This window comes from Borostomias antarcticus (assembly GCF_949987555.1).
Source record: "Borostomias antarcticus genome assembly, chromosome: 8".
Lineage (NCBI taxonomy): Eukaryota > Metazoa > Chordata > Actinopteri > Stomiiformes > Stomiidae > Borostomias > Borostomias antarcticus.
In genome coordinates, this window is record NC_140241.1 from 15,174,128 (window position 1) to 15,187,733 (window position 13,606).

Below are 13,606 nucleotides of genomic sequence, written 5' to 3' on the forward strand. Positions count from 1 at the left end.
CATACTTATAGCGCCACCTATTGGTGAAACAGGAAGTCCTCATAACTCCTGCATATATCATCCGATTTGCACCAAATTGCTGACGCTTCATGAAGGTCACCTTCTGAACACATCTATGCGTCGGTATTGAGTTACACTTACAGCGCCACCTACTGGTGAAACAGGAAGTACTCATAACTCCTACATACATTATCCGATTTACTCCAAATTGCTCATGCTTGATGAAGGTCGCATCTTGAACACATCTGTAGGTCAGTATTGCATCATACCTACAGCGCCACCTACTGCTTACAGGAAGTCCTCATAACTCCTACATACTTTGTCCGATTTACACAACATTTCCCACGCTTCATCAAGGTACTGTCCTGAACACATCTATGCGTCGGTATTGAGTCACGCTTAGAGCGCCACCTACTGGTGACAGGAAGTTTCTGTCAGTACTGGAAACCGAAATAGCACACCCTTTAACGGCGCCACACCCCGACCCGCGTGGGGTGCGAGGGCCCGCTCACTGCTGCTCGCAGCACTAGTTATTCTTCTACCTTCTACCTTCTCCTTCTTTACTCCAAACAAATGCCTTTTAGGCGGCCTGAACATCGATGAAAACGGATGAAACTTTGCAGATACGTCAGTCCCGGTGAAAAATTTGATAATTCATGGGTGACGGAAATGGGTGTGGCAAAACGGCTCAAGAGCGCCCCCTGGAAAGTTTAAAATGGCGAGCCCCACATTTCAGTTTGATGTAGGCGAACGAAATTCGGTGGGCATATGTATTTCATCGAGCCACACTTAAATGTCTCTTGGAGCTATACCCAACATGCAACAGGAAGTCCGCCATTTTGATCTTAATGTGCCATTTTGTCCTTGTTTTGACCATTTCCATGCCTCGTACTTCGACGAACTCCTCCTACAGATTTCATCCGATCAACTTCATACTCGGTCAGCTTCATCTTAAGCCCTTTGTGATCAAAAGTTATCAAGAAAATTGAGTTTTCACCAAACACCCTTGCCGTGGCGCCCCACCAAAGTTTGACATTTCGCCATAAAACACGATGTCCTCATAACTTCTCCATACATTATCCGATTTGTCCGATATATCTCACGCTTCATGACGGTTCTGTCCTGAACACATCTATGTGTCAGTATTGCGTCATACTTATAGCGCCACCTATTGGTGAAACAGGAAGTCCTCATAACTCCTCCATACATTATCCAATTTGTCCGATATTTCTCACGCTTCATGACGGTTCTGTCCCGAACACATCTATGTGTCAGTATTGCGTCATACTTATAGCGCCACCTATTGGTGAAACAGGAAGTCCTCATAACTCCTCCATACATTATCCAATTTGTCCGATATATCTCACGCTTCATGACGGTTCTGTCCCGAACACATCTATGTGTCAGTATTCCGTCATACTTATAGCGCCACCTATTGGTGAAACAGGAAGTCCTCATAACTCCTCCATACATTATCCAATTTGTCCGATATATCTCACGCTTCATGACGGTTCTGTCCTGAACACATCTATGTGTCAGTATTGCGTCATACTTATAGCGCCACCTATTGGTGAAACAGGAAGTCCTCATAACTCCTCCATACATTATCCAATTTGTCCGATATATCTCACGCTTCATGACGGTTCTGTCCTGAACATATCTATGTGTCAGTATTGCATCATACTTATAGCGCCACCTATTGGTGAAACAGGAAGTCCTCATAACTCCTGCATACATCATCCGATTTGCACCAAATTGCTGACGCTTCATGACGGTTCTGTCCTGAACACATCTATGTGTCAGTATTGCGTCATACTTATAGCGCCACCTATTGGTGAAACAGGAAGTCCTCATAACTCCTCCATACATTATCCAATTTGTCCCATATATCTCACGCTTCATGACGGTTCTGTCCTGAACACATCTATGTTTCAGTATTGCGTCATCCTTATAGCGCCATCTATTGGTGAAACAGGAAGTCCTCATAACTCCTCCATACATAATCCAATTTGTCCGATATAGCTCACACTTCATGACGGTTCTGTCCTGAACACATCTATGTGTCAGTATTGCGTCATACGTATAGCGCCACCTATTGGTGAAACAGGAAGTCCTCATAACTCCTGCATACATCATCCGATTTGCACCAAATTGCTGACGCTTCATGAAGGTGGCCTTCTGAACCCATCTATGTGTCGGTATTGAGTCACACTTACAGCGCCACCTACTGGTGAAACAGGAAGTCCTCATAACTCCTACATACGTTATCCGATTTACTCAACATTTCTCACGCTTCATCAAGGTACCGTCCTGAACACATCTATGCTTCGGTATTGAGTCACGCCTAGAGCGCCACCTACTGGCGACAGGAAGTTTCTCTCAGTACTGCACACCGAAATAGCACAGCCTTTAACGGCGCAGCACCCCGACACGCGTGGGTTGCGAGGGCCCGCTCACTGCTGCTCGCAGCACTAGTTAGGGCCCGAGCACTGGCGGTGCGAGGCCCTATTGAATTTCGAAGGATTATTATTGGGGGCCAAGCAGCGAAGCGCTAAGCGCTGGCACCCATTGTTCTTGTACCTTTTCTTATTATTGGGGGCCAAGCAGCGCAGCTGCGCAGGCACCCATTAAGTTTCTACCTTTTCTCTTTCTTCTTTATTATTGGGGGCCAAGCAGCGAAGCTGCGTAGGCCTCCATTAAGTTTCTACCTTTTCTTATTCTTTCTTTCTTTCTTTCTTTCTTTCTTTATTATTCCTCTGCCATTGTAGTCTATGGCAGCCCATAGAAGCTTATGGTAGAAAGTTATGAAAAATGGCACACTCATTCGGGACAGTGCCCTGACCCTCCTCACCAAGTCTCATGTCCACACCTCACCCTCTCTAGCGCCACCAACGTGTCAAAGTTGGAGATGCATTTATGCATGCAGCTTTTCTTCAGCAAGTCCAATTTTCAAACTTCAGGTGTCCTTCAATTCCTTGGCTTAAGCCGGATTCAACGCACTCTATGACGTCATTGTGGCCATCTTGGCTTCTCCGCCATTTTGAATGATGTGCAAAACCCTTAAAATGTATCTCCTCCTAGGAACTTTCACCAATTTGCACGAAAATCGGTGGATGTCATCTATACACCAATGTCTACAAAGGATGTACAGGGATTTTTGATTAGCCATTGCGTTCGCTCGTGACAGCCAATCAAAATTGGCAGAAAAGCTGCAAAACAGGAACTGTGGTCATATCTCAGTAATGTTTTAATCTATCAAAACCACATTTGGCACACTCATTCGGGACATACCCATGACATCTGTCACCAAGCCTCATGTTGACATCTCGTGCACTCTAGCGCCACCAGCGTGTCAAAGTTGGAGTTGCGTTTATGCCAGTAACTTTTGAACTGTATGTTCAATCTTCAAAATTATGGTAGCAATGGATTCCCTGGCTCATGCTGAGTTCAAAACACCCCATGGTTTCATTATTACTTCATTTGTTTGATTGCAGAATGAAAGGAACACTTTTTGTCTTCTGCACAATTTCACCAGTTTCAGAGTGGTGAAAGGCGCATTTTGGAAAAAGTCACATTTTCTAAACTGCCATCCCTCTTCTAATTCTCACAGCTCATACACATTTTATATTTCAAAACGTTCACACGACTCTTGGGATTCATAAAATCAAAAAAGCTAAGCTCTTCGATGTATATTTTTCACTCTGTGACAGTTGGAATAATGACTCCCCCCCCTCCATTGAAATCAATGGAGCCACGCTCTAGAAAATCTCTCTTCGCTCTAGAATCTCTAACTGTTTCTAACTCTTCACCTCTCCTACACTTCTGAAGACCGAAGGACATTTTATACATGGAAATGTTCGCGTGATTGTCTGGATTCTGAAGAAGTAAATAGTTGAGCTATGCTATGTATACTTTTCGCTGTGTGCCAATTTAAACAACGACACCCCCCCCTCTCACTCTACCGAGAGGAAGCAACCCTGCCAGGTGATATTAATTAAGTGCTCAGGACTCAGCCTCACGGGGTTAGGGAAGGCTCACATGCCTTTTGGACTAGGGTGGTTCACTTTCGCAACATCCTGCGTGGCACAGTGGTCAGCGTGTCGGCCTTGCAAGCAGCAGGTACAGAGATCGAATCCTGTTCAACCATGTCTGGCTTTTGACATGTTTTGCTTGTTGTCTTTGATGCGCTGGTCGTGCGTCCCGCTTGGCCCCCACATCGCTGCTTGCAGCTATATTTAGGGCCCGAGCACTGGCGGTGCGAGGCCCTATTGAAACTCGAAGGATTATTATTATTCTCCTCCTTCCGAAACAAATGCCTTTTTGGCGGCCTAAACATCGATGAAAACGGATGAAACTTTGCAGATACGTCAGTCCCGGTGAAAAATTTGATAATTCATGGGTGACGGAAATGGGCGTGGCAAAACAGCTCAAGAGCGCCCCCTGGAAAATCTAAAATGGCGAGCCCCACCTTTCAGTTCGATGTAGGTGAACGAAATTCGGAGGGCATATGTATTTCATCGAGACACACTAAAATGTCTCTTGGAGCTCTACCCAACATGCAACAGGAAGTCCGCCATTTTGCTCTTAATGTGCCATTTTCCCTTGTTTTTACCATTTCCATGCCTCGTACTTTAACGAACTCCTCCTACAGATTTCATCCGATCAACTTCATATTCGGTCAGCTTCATCTTAAGACCTTTGTGATCAAAAGTTATCAAAAAAATTTAGTTTTCACCAAACACCCTTGCCGTGGCGCACCGCCAAAGTTTGACATTTCGCCATAAAACACGAAGTCTTCATAACTCCTCCATACATTATCCGATTTGTCCGATATATCTCACGCTTCATGACGGTTCTGTCCTGAACAGATCTATGTGTCAGTATTGCGTCATACTTATAGCGCCACCTATTGGTGAAAGAGTACGTCCTCATAACTCCTCCATACATTATCCGATTTGTCCGATATATCTCACGCTTCATGACGGTTCTGTCCTGAACACATCTATGTGTCAGTATTGCGTCATACTTATAGCGCCACCTATTGGTGAAACAGGAAGTCCTCATAACTCCTCCATACATTATCCAATTTGTCCGATATATCTCACGCTTCATGACGGTTCTGTCCTGAACACATCTATGTGTCAGTATTGCGTCATACTTATAGCGCCACCTATTGGTGAAACAGGAAGTCCTCATAACTCCTCCATACATTATCCAATTTGTCCGATATATCTCACGCTTCATGACGGTTCTGTCCTGAACACATCTATGTGTCAGTATTGCGTCATACTTATAGCGCCACCTATTGGTGAAACAGGAAGTCCTCATAACTCCTCCATACATTATCCAATTTGTCCGATATATCTCACGCTTCATGACGGTTCTGTCCTGAACACATCTATGTGTCAGTATTGCGTCATACCTACAGCGCCACCTACTGCTTACAGGAAGTCCTCATAACTCCTACATACTTTGTCCGATTTACACAACATTTCCCACGCTTCATCAAGGTACTGTCCTGAACACATCTATGCGTCGGTATTGAGTCACGCTTAGAGCGCCACCTACTGGTGACAGGAAGTTTCTGTCAGTACTGGACACCGAAATAGCACACCCTTTAACGGCGCCACACCCCGACCCGCGTGGGGTGCGAGGGCCCGCTCACTGCTGCTCGCAGCACTAGTTAGGGCCCGAGCACTGGCGGTGCGAGGCCCTATTGAAACTCGAAGGATTATTATTCTTCTCCTTCTTCTCCTTCTTCTTCTCCTTTACTCCAAACAAATGCCTTTTAGGCGGCCTGAACATCGATGAAAACGGATGAAACTTTGCAGATACGTCAGTCCCGGTGAAAAATTTGATAATTCATGGGTGACGGAAATGGGCGTGGCAAAACGGCTCAAGAGCGCCCCCTGGAAAGTTTAAAATGGCGAGCCCCACCTTTCAGTTTGATGTAGGCTAACGAAATTCGGTGGGCATATGTATTTCATCGAGCCACACTTAAATGTCTCTTGGAGCTATACCCAACATGCAACAGGAAGTCCGCCATTTTGCTCTTAATGTGCCATTTTGTCCTTGTTTTGACCATTTCCATGCCTCGTACTTCGACGAACTCCTCCTACAGATTTCATCCGATCAACTTCATATCGGGTCAGCTTCATCTTAAGACCTTTGTGATCAAAAGTTATCAAAAAAATTGAGTTTTCACCAAACACCCTTGCCGTGGCGCCCTGCCAAAGTTTGACATTTCGCCATAAAACACGAAGTCCTCATAACTCCTCCATACATTATCCAATTTGTCCGATATATCTCACGCTTCATGACGGTTCTGTCCTGAACACATCTATGTTTCAGTATTGCGTCATACTTATAGCGCCACCTATTGGTGAAACAGGAAGTCCTCATAACTCCTACATACATTATCCAATTTGTCCGATATATCTCACGCTTCATGACGGTTCTGTCCTGAACACATCTTTGTGTCAGTATTGCGTCATACTTATAGCGCCACCTATTGGTGAAACAGGAAGTCCTCATAACTACTACATACATTATCCAATTTGTCTGATATATCTCACGCTTCATGACGGTTCTGTCCTGAACACATCTTTGTGTCAGTATTGCGTCATACTTATAGCGCCACCTATTGGTGAAACAGGAAGTCCTCATAACTCCTCCATACATTATCCGATTTGTCCGATATGTCTCACGCTTCATGACGGTTCTGTCCTGAACACATCTATGTGTCAGTATTGCATCATACTTATAGCGCCACCTATTGGTGAAACAGGAAGTCCTCATAACTCCTGCATACATTATCCGATTTGTCCGATATGTCTCACGCTTCATGACGGTTCTGTCCTGAACACATCTATGTGTCAGTATTGCGTCATACTTATAGCGCCACCTATTGGTGAAACAGGAAGTCCTCATAACTCCTCCATACATTATCCGATTTGTCCGATTTATCTCACGCTTCATGACGGTTCTGTCCTGAACACATCTATGTGTCAGTATTGCGTCATACTTATAGCGCCACCTATTGGTGAAACAGGAAGTCCTCATAACTCCTGCATATATCATCCGATTTGCACCAAATTGCTGACGCTTCATGAAGGTCACCTTCTGAACACATCTATGCGTCGGTATTGAGTTACACTTACAGCGCCACCTACTGGTGAAACAGGAAGTACTCATAACTCCTACATACATTATCCGATTTACTCCAAATTGCTCATGCTTGATGAAGGTCGCATCTTGAACACATCTGTAGGTCAGTATTGCGTCATACCTACAGCGCCACCTACTGCTTACAGGAAGTCCTCATAACTCCTACATACTTTGTCCGATTTACACAACATTTCCCACGCTTCATCAAGGTACTGTCCTGAACACATCTATGCGTCGGTATTGAGTCACGCTTAGAGCGGCACCTACTGGTGACAGGAAGTTTCTGTCAGTACTGGACACCGAAATAGCACACCCTTTAACGGCGCCACACCCCGACCCGCGTGGGGTGCGAGGGCCCGCTCACTGCTGCTCGCAGCACTAGTTAGGGCCCGAGCACTGGCGGTGCGAGGCCCTATTGAAACTCGAAGGATTATTATTCTTCTCCTTCTTCTCCTTCTTCTTCTCCTTTACTCCAAACAAATGCCTTTTAGGCGGCCTGAACATCGATGAAAACGGATGAAACTTTGCAGATACGTCAGTCCCGGTGAAAAATTTGATAATTCATGGGTGACGGAAATGGGCGTGGCAAAACGGCTCAAGAGCGCCCCCTGGAAAGTTTAAAATGGCGAGCCCCACCTTTCAGTTTGATGTAGGCTAACGAAATTCGGTGGGCATATGTATTTCATCGAGCCACACTTAAATGTCTCTTGGAGCTATACCCAACATGCAACAGGAAGTCCGCCATTTTGCTCTTAATGTGCCATTTTGTCCTTGTTTTGACCATTTCCATGCCTCGTACTTCGACGAACTCCTCCTACAGATTTCATCCGATCAACTTCATATCGGGTCAGCTTCATCTTAAGACCTTTGTGATCAAAAGTTATCAAAAAAATTGAGTTTTCACCAAACACCCTTGCCGTGGCGCCCTGCCAAAGTTTGACATTTCGCCATAAAACACGAAGTCCTCATAACTCCTCCATACATTATCCAATTTGTCCGATATATCTCACGCTTCATGACGGTTCTGTCCTGAACACATCTATGTGTCAGTATTGCGTCATACTTATAGCGCCACCTATTGGTGAAACAGGAAGTCCTCATAACTCCTCCATACATTATCCAATTTGTCCGATATATCTCACGCTTCATGACGGTTCTGTCCTGAACACATCTATGTGTCAGTATTGCGTCATACTTATAGCGCCACCTATTGGTGAAACAGGAAGTCCTCATAACTCCTCCATACATTATCCAATTTGTCCGATATATCTCACGCTTCATGACGGTTCTGTCCTGAACACATCTATGTGTCAGTATTGCGTCATACTTATAGCGCCACCTATTGGTGAAACAGGAAGTCCTCATAACTCCTCCATACATTATCCAATTTGTCCGATATATCTCACGCTTCATGACGGTTCTGTCCTGAACACATCTATGTGTCAGTATTGCGTCATACTTATAGCGCCACCTATTGGTGAAACAGGAAGTCCTCATAACTCCTCCATACATTATCCAATTTGTCCGATATATCTCACGCTTCATGACGGTTCTGTCCTGAACACATCTATGTGTCAGTATTGCGTCATACTTATAGCGCCACCTATTGGTGAAACAGGAAGTCCTCATAACTCCTCCATACATTATCCAATTTGTCCGATATATCTCACGCTTCATGACGGTTCTGTCCTGAACACATCTATGTGTCAGTATTGCGTCATACTTATAGCGCCACCTGTTGGTGAAACAGGAAGTCCTCATAACTCCTACATACATTATCCGATTTGTCCGATATTTCTCACGCTTCATGACAGTTCTGTCCTGAACACATCTATGTTTCAGTATTGCGTCATACTTATAGCGCCACCTATTGGTGAAACAGGAAGCCCTCATAACTCCTCCATTTATTATCCAATTTGTCCGATATAGCTCACGCATTATGACGGTTCTGTCCTGAACACATCTATGTGTCAGTATTGCGTCATACGTATAGCGCCACCTATTGGTGAAACAGGAAGTCCTCATAACTCCTGCATAAATCATCCGATTTGCACCAAATTGCTGACGCTTCATGAAGGTGGCCTTCTGAACCCATCTATGTGTCGGTATTGAGTCACACTTACAGCGCCACCTATTGGTGAAACAGGAAGTCCTCATAACTCCTACATACGTTATCCGATTTACTCAACATTTCTCACGCTTCATCAAGGTACCGTCCTGAACACATCTATGCTTCGGTATTGAGTCGCGCCTAGAGCGCCACCTACTGGTGACAGGAAGTTTCTCTCAGTACTGCACACCGAAATAGCACAGCCTTTAACGGCGCAGCACCCCGACACGCGTGGGGTGCGAGGGCCCGCTCACTGCTGCTCGCAGCACTAGTTAGGGCCCGAGCACTGGCGGTGCGAGGCCCTATTGTATTTCGAAGGATTATTATTCTCCTTATTCTCCTTATTAGGGCCCGAGCACTGGCGGTGCGAGGCCCTATTGTATTTCGAAGGATTATTATTATTAGGGCCCGAGCACTGGCGGTGCGAGGCCCTATTGTATTTCGAAGGATTATTCTCCTTCTCCTTCTCCTTCTCCTTCTTCCAAAACAAATGCCTTTTTGGCGGCCTAAACATCGATGAAAACGGATGAAACTTTGCAGATACGTCAGTCCCGGTGAAAAATTTGATAATTCATGGGTGACGGAAATGGGCGTGGCAAAACGGCTCAAGAGCGCCCCCTGGAAAGTTTCAAATGGCGAGCCCCACCTTTCAGTTTGATGTAGGCGAACGAAATTCGGAGGGCATATGTATTTCATCGAGCCACACTAAAATGTCTCTTAGAGCTGTACCCAACATGCAACAGGAAGGCCGCCATTTTGCTTTTAATGTGCCATTTTGTCCTTGTTTTGACCATTTCCATGCCTCGTATTTCAACGAACTCCTCCTACAGATTTCATCCGATCAACTTCATACTCGGTCAGCTTCATCTTAAGCCCTTTGTGATCAAAAGTTATCAAGAAAATTGAGTTATCACCAAACACCCTTGCCGTGGCGCCCCGCCAAAGTTTGACATTTCGCCATAAAACACGATGTCCTCATAACTTCTCCATACATTATCCGATTTGTCCGATATATCTCACGCTTCATGACGGTTCTGTCCTGAACACATCTATGTGTCAGTATTGCGTCATACTTATAGCGCCACCTATTGGTGAAACAGGAAGTCCTCATAACTCCTCCATACATTATCCAATTTGTCCGATATAGCTCACGCTTCATGACGGTTCTGTCCTGAACACATCTATGTGTCAGTATTGCGTCATACGTATAGCGCCACCTATTGGTGAAACAGGAAGTCCCCATAACTCCTCCATACATTATCGGATTTGTCCGATATATCTCACGCTTCATGACGGTTCTGTCCTGAACACATCTATGTGTCAGTATTGCATCATACTTATAGCGCCACCTATTGGTGAAACAGGAAGTCCTCATAACTCCTCCATACATTATCCGATTTGTCCGATATATCTCACGCTTCATGACGGTTCTGTCCTGAACACATCTATGTGTCAGTATTGCATCATACTTATAGCGCCACCTATTGGTGAAACAGGAAGTCCTCATAACTCCTGCATACATCATCCGATTTGCACCAAATTGCTGACGCTTCATGAAGGTCACCTTCTGAACACATCTATGCGTCGGTATTGAGTAACACTTACAGCGCCACCTACTGGTGAAACAGGAAGTACTCATAACTCCTACATACATTATCCGATTTACTCCAAATTGCTCATGCTTGATGAAGGTCGCATCTTGAACACATCTGTAGGTCAGTATTGCGTCATACTTACAGCGCCACCTACTGCTTACAGGAAGTCCTCATAACTCCTACATACTTTGTCCGATTTACACAACATTTCTCACACTTCATCAAGGTACTGTCCTGAACACATCTATGCGTCGGTATTGAGTCACGCTTAGAGCGCCACCTACTGGTGACAGGAAGTTTCTGTCAGTACTGGACACCGAAATAGCACACCCTTTAACGGCGCCACACCCCGACCCGCGTGGGGTGCGAGGGCCCGCTCACTGCTGCTCGCAGCCCTAGTTCTCCTTGTTCTTGTTCTTCTTGTTCTTCTCCCCAAACAAATGCCTTTTTGGCGGCCTAAACATCGATGAAAACGGATGAAACTTTGCAGATACGTCAGTCCCGGTGAAAAATTTGATAATTCATGGGTGACGGAAATGGGCGTGGCAAAACGGCTCAAGAGCGCCCCCTGGAAAGTTTAAAATGGCGAGCCCCACCTTTCAGTTTGATGTAGGCGAACGAAATTCGGAGGGCATATGTATTTCATCGAGACACACTAAAATGTCTCTTGAAACTATACCCAACATGCAACAGGAAGTCCGCCATTTTGCTCTTAATGTGCCATTTTGTCCTTGTTTTGACCATTTCCATGCCTCGTACTTCGACGAACTCCTCCTACAGATTTCATCCGATCAACTTCATATCGGGTCAGCTTCATCTTAAGACCTTTGTGATCAAAAGTTATCAAAAAAATTGAGTTTTCACCAAACACCCTTGCCGTGGCGCCCCGCCAAAGTTTGACATTTCGCCATAAAACACGAAGTCCTCATAACTCCTCCATACATTATCCGATTTGTCCGATATATCTCACGCTTCATGACGGTTCTGTCCTGAACACATCTATGTGTCAGTATTGCATCATACTTATAGCGCCACCTATTGGTGAAACAGGAAGTCCTCATAACTCCTCCATACATTATCCGATTTGTCCGATATATCTCACGCTTCATGACGGTTCTGTCCTGAACACATCTATGTGTCAGTATTGCGTCATACTTATAGCGCCACCTATTGGTGAAACAGGAAGTCCTCATAACTCCTCCATACATTATCCAATTTGTCCGATATATCTCACGCTTCATGACGGTTCTGTCCTGAACACATCTATGTGTCAGTATTGCATCATACTTATAGCGCCACCTATTGGTGAAACAGGAAGTCCTCATAACTCCTCCATACATTATCCGATTTGTCCGATATATCTCACGCTTCATGACGGTTCTGTCCTGAACACATCTATGTGTCAGTATTGCGTCATACTTATAGCGCCACCTATTGGTGAAACAGGAAGTCCTCATAACTCCTCCATACATTATCCAATTTGTCCGATATATCTCACGCTTCATGACGGTTCTGTCCTGAACACATCTATGTGTCAGTATTGCGTCATACTTATAGCGCCACCTATTGGTGAAACAGGAAGTCCTCATAACTCCTCCATACATTATCCGATTTGTCCGATATATCTCACGCTTCATGACGGTTCTGTCCTGAACACATCTATGTGTCAGTATTGCATCATACTTATAGCGCCACCTATTGGTGAAACAGGAAGTCCTCATAACTCCTCCATACATTATCCGATTTGTCCGATATATCTCACGCTTCATGACGGTTCTGTCCTGAACACATCTATGTGTCAGTATTGCGTCATACTTATAGCGCCACCTATTGGTGAAACAGGAAGTCCTCATAACTCCTCCATACATTATCCAATTTGTCCGATATATCTCACGCTTCATGACGGTTCTGTCCTGAACACATCTATGTGTCAGTATTGCGTCATACTTATAGCGCCACCTATTGGTGAAACAGGAAGTCCTCATAACTCCTCCATACATTATCCGATTAGTCCGATATATCTCACGCTTCATGACGGTTCTGTCCTGAACACATCTATGTGTCAGTATTGCGTCATACTTATAGCGCCACCTATTGGTGAAACAGGAAGTCCTCATAACCCCTCCATACATTATCCGATTTGTCCGATATATCTCACGCTTCATGACGGTTCTGTCCTGAACACATCTATGTGTCAGTATTGCGTCATACTTATAGCGCCACCTATTGGTGAAACAGGAAGTCCTCATAACTCCTCCATACATTATCCAATTTGTCCGATATATCTCACGCTTCATGACGGTTCTGTCCTGAACACATCTATGTTTCAGTATTGCGTCATACTTATAGCGCCACCTATTGGTGAAACAGGAAGTCCTCATAACTCCTCCATACATTATCCAATTTGTCCGATATAGCTCACGCTTCATGACGGTTCGGTCCTGAACACATCTATGTGTCAGTATTGCGTCATACGTATAGCGCCACCTATTGGTGAAACAGGAAGTCCTCATAACTCCTGCATACATCATCCGATTTGCACCAAATTGCTGACGCTTCATGAAGGTCACCTTCTGAACACATCTATGCGTCGGTATTGAGTCACACTTACAGCGCCACCTACTGGTGAAACAGGAAGTCCTCATAACTCCTACATACGTCATCCGATTTACTCCAAATTGCTCATGCTTGATGAAGGTCGCATCCTGAACACATCTGTAGGTCAGTATTGAGT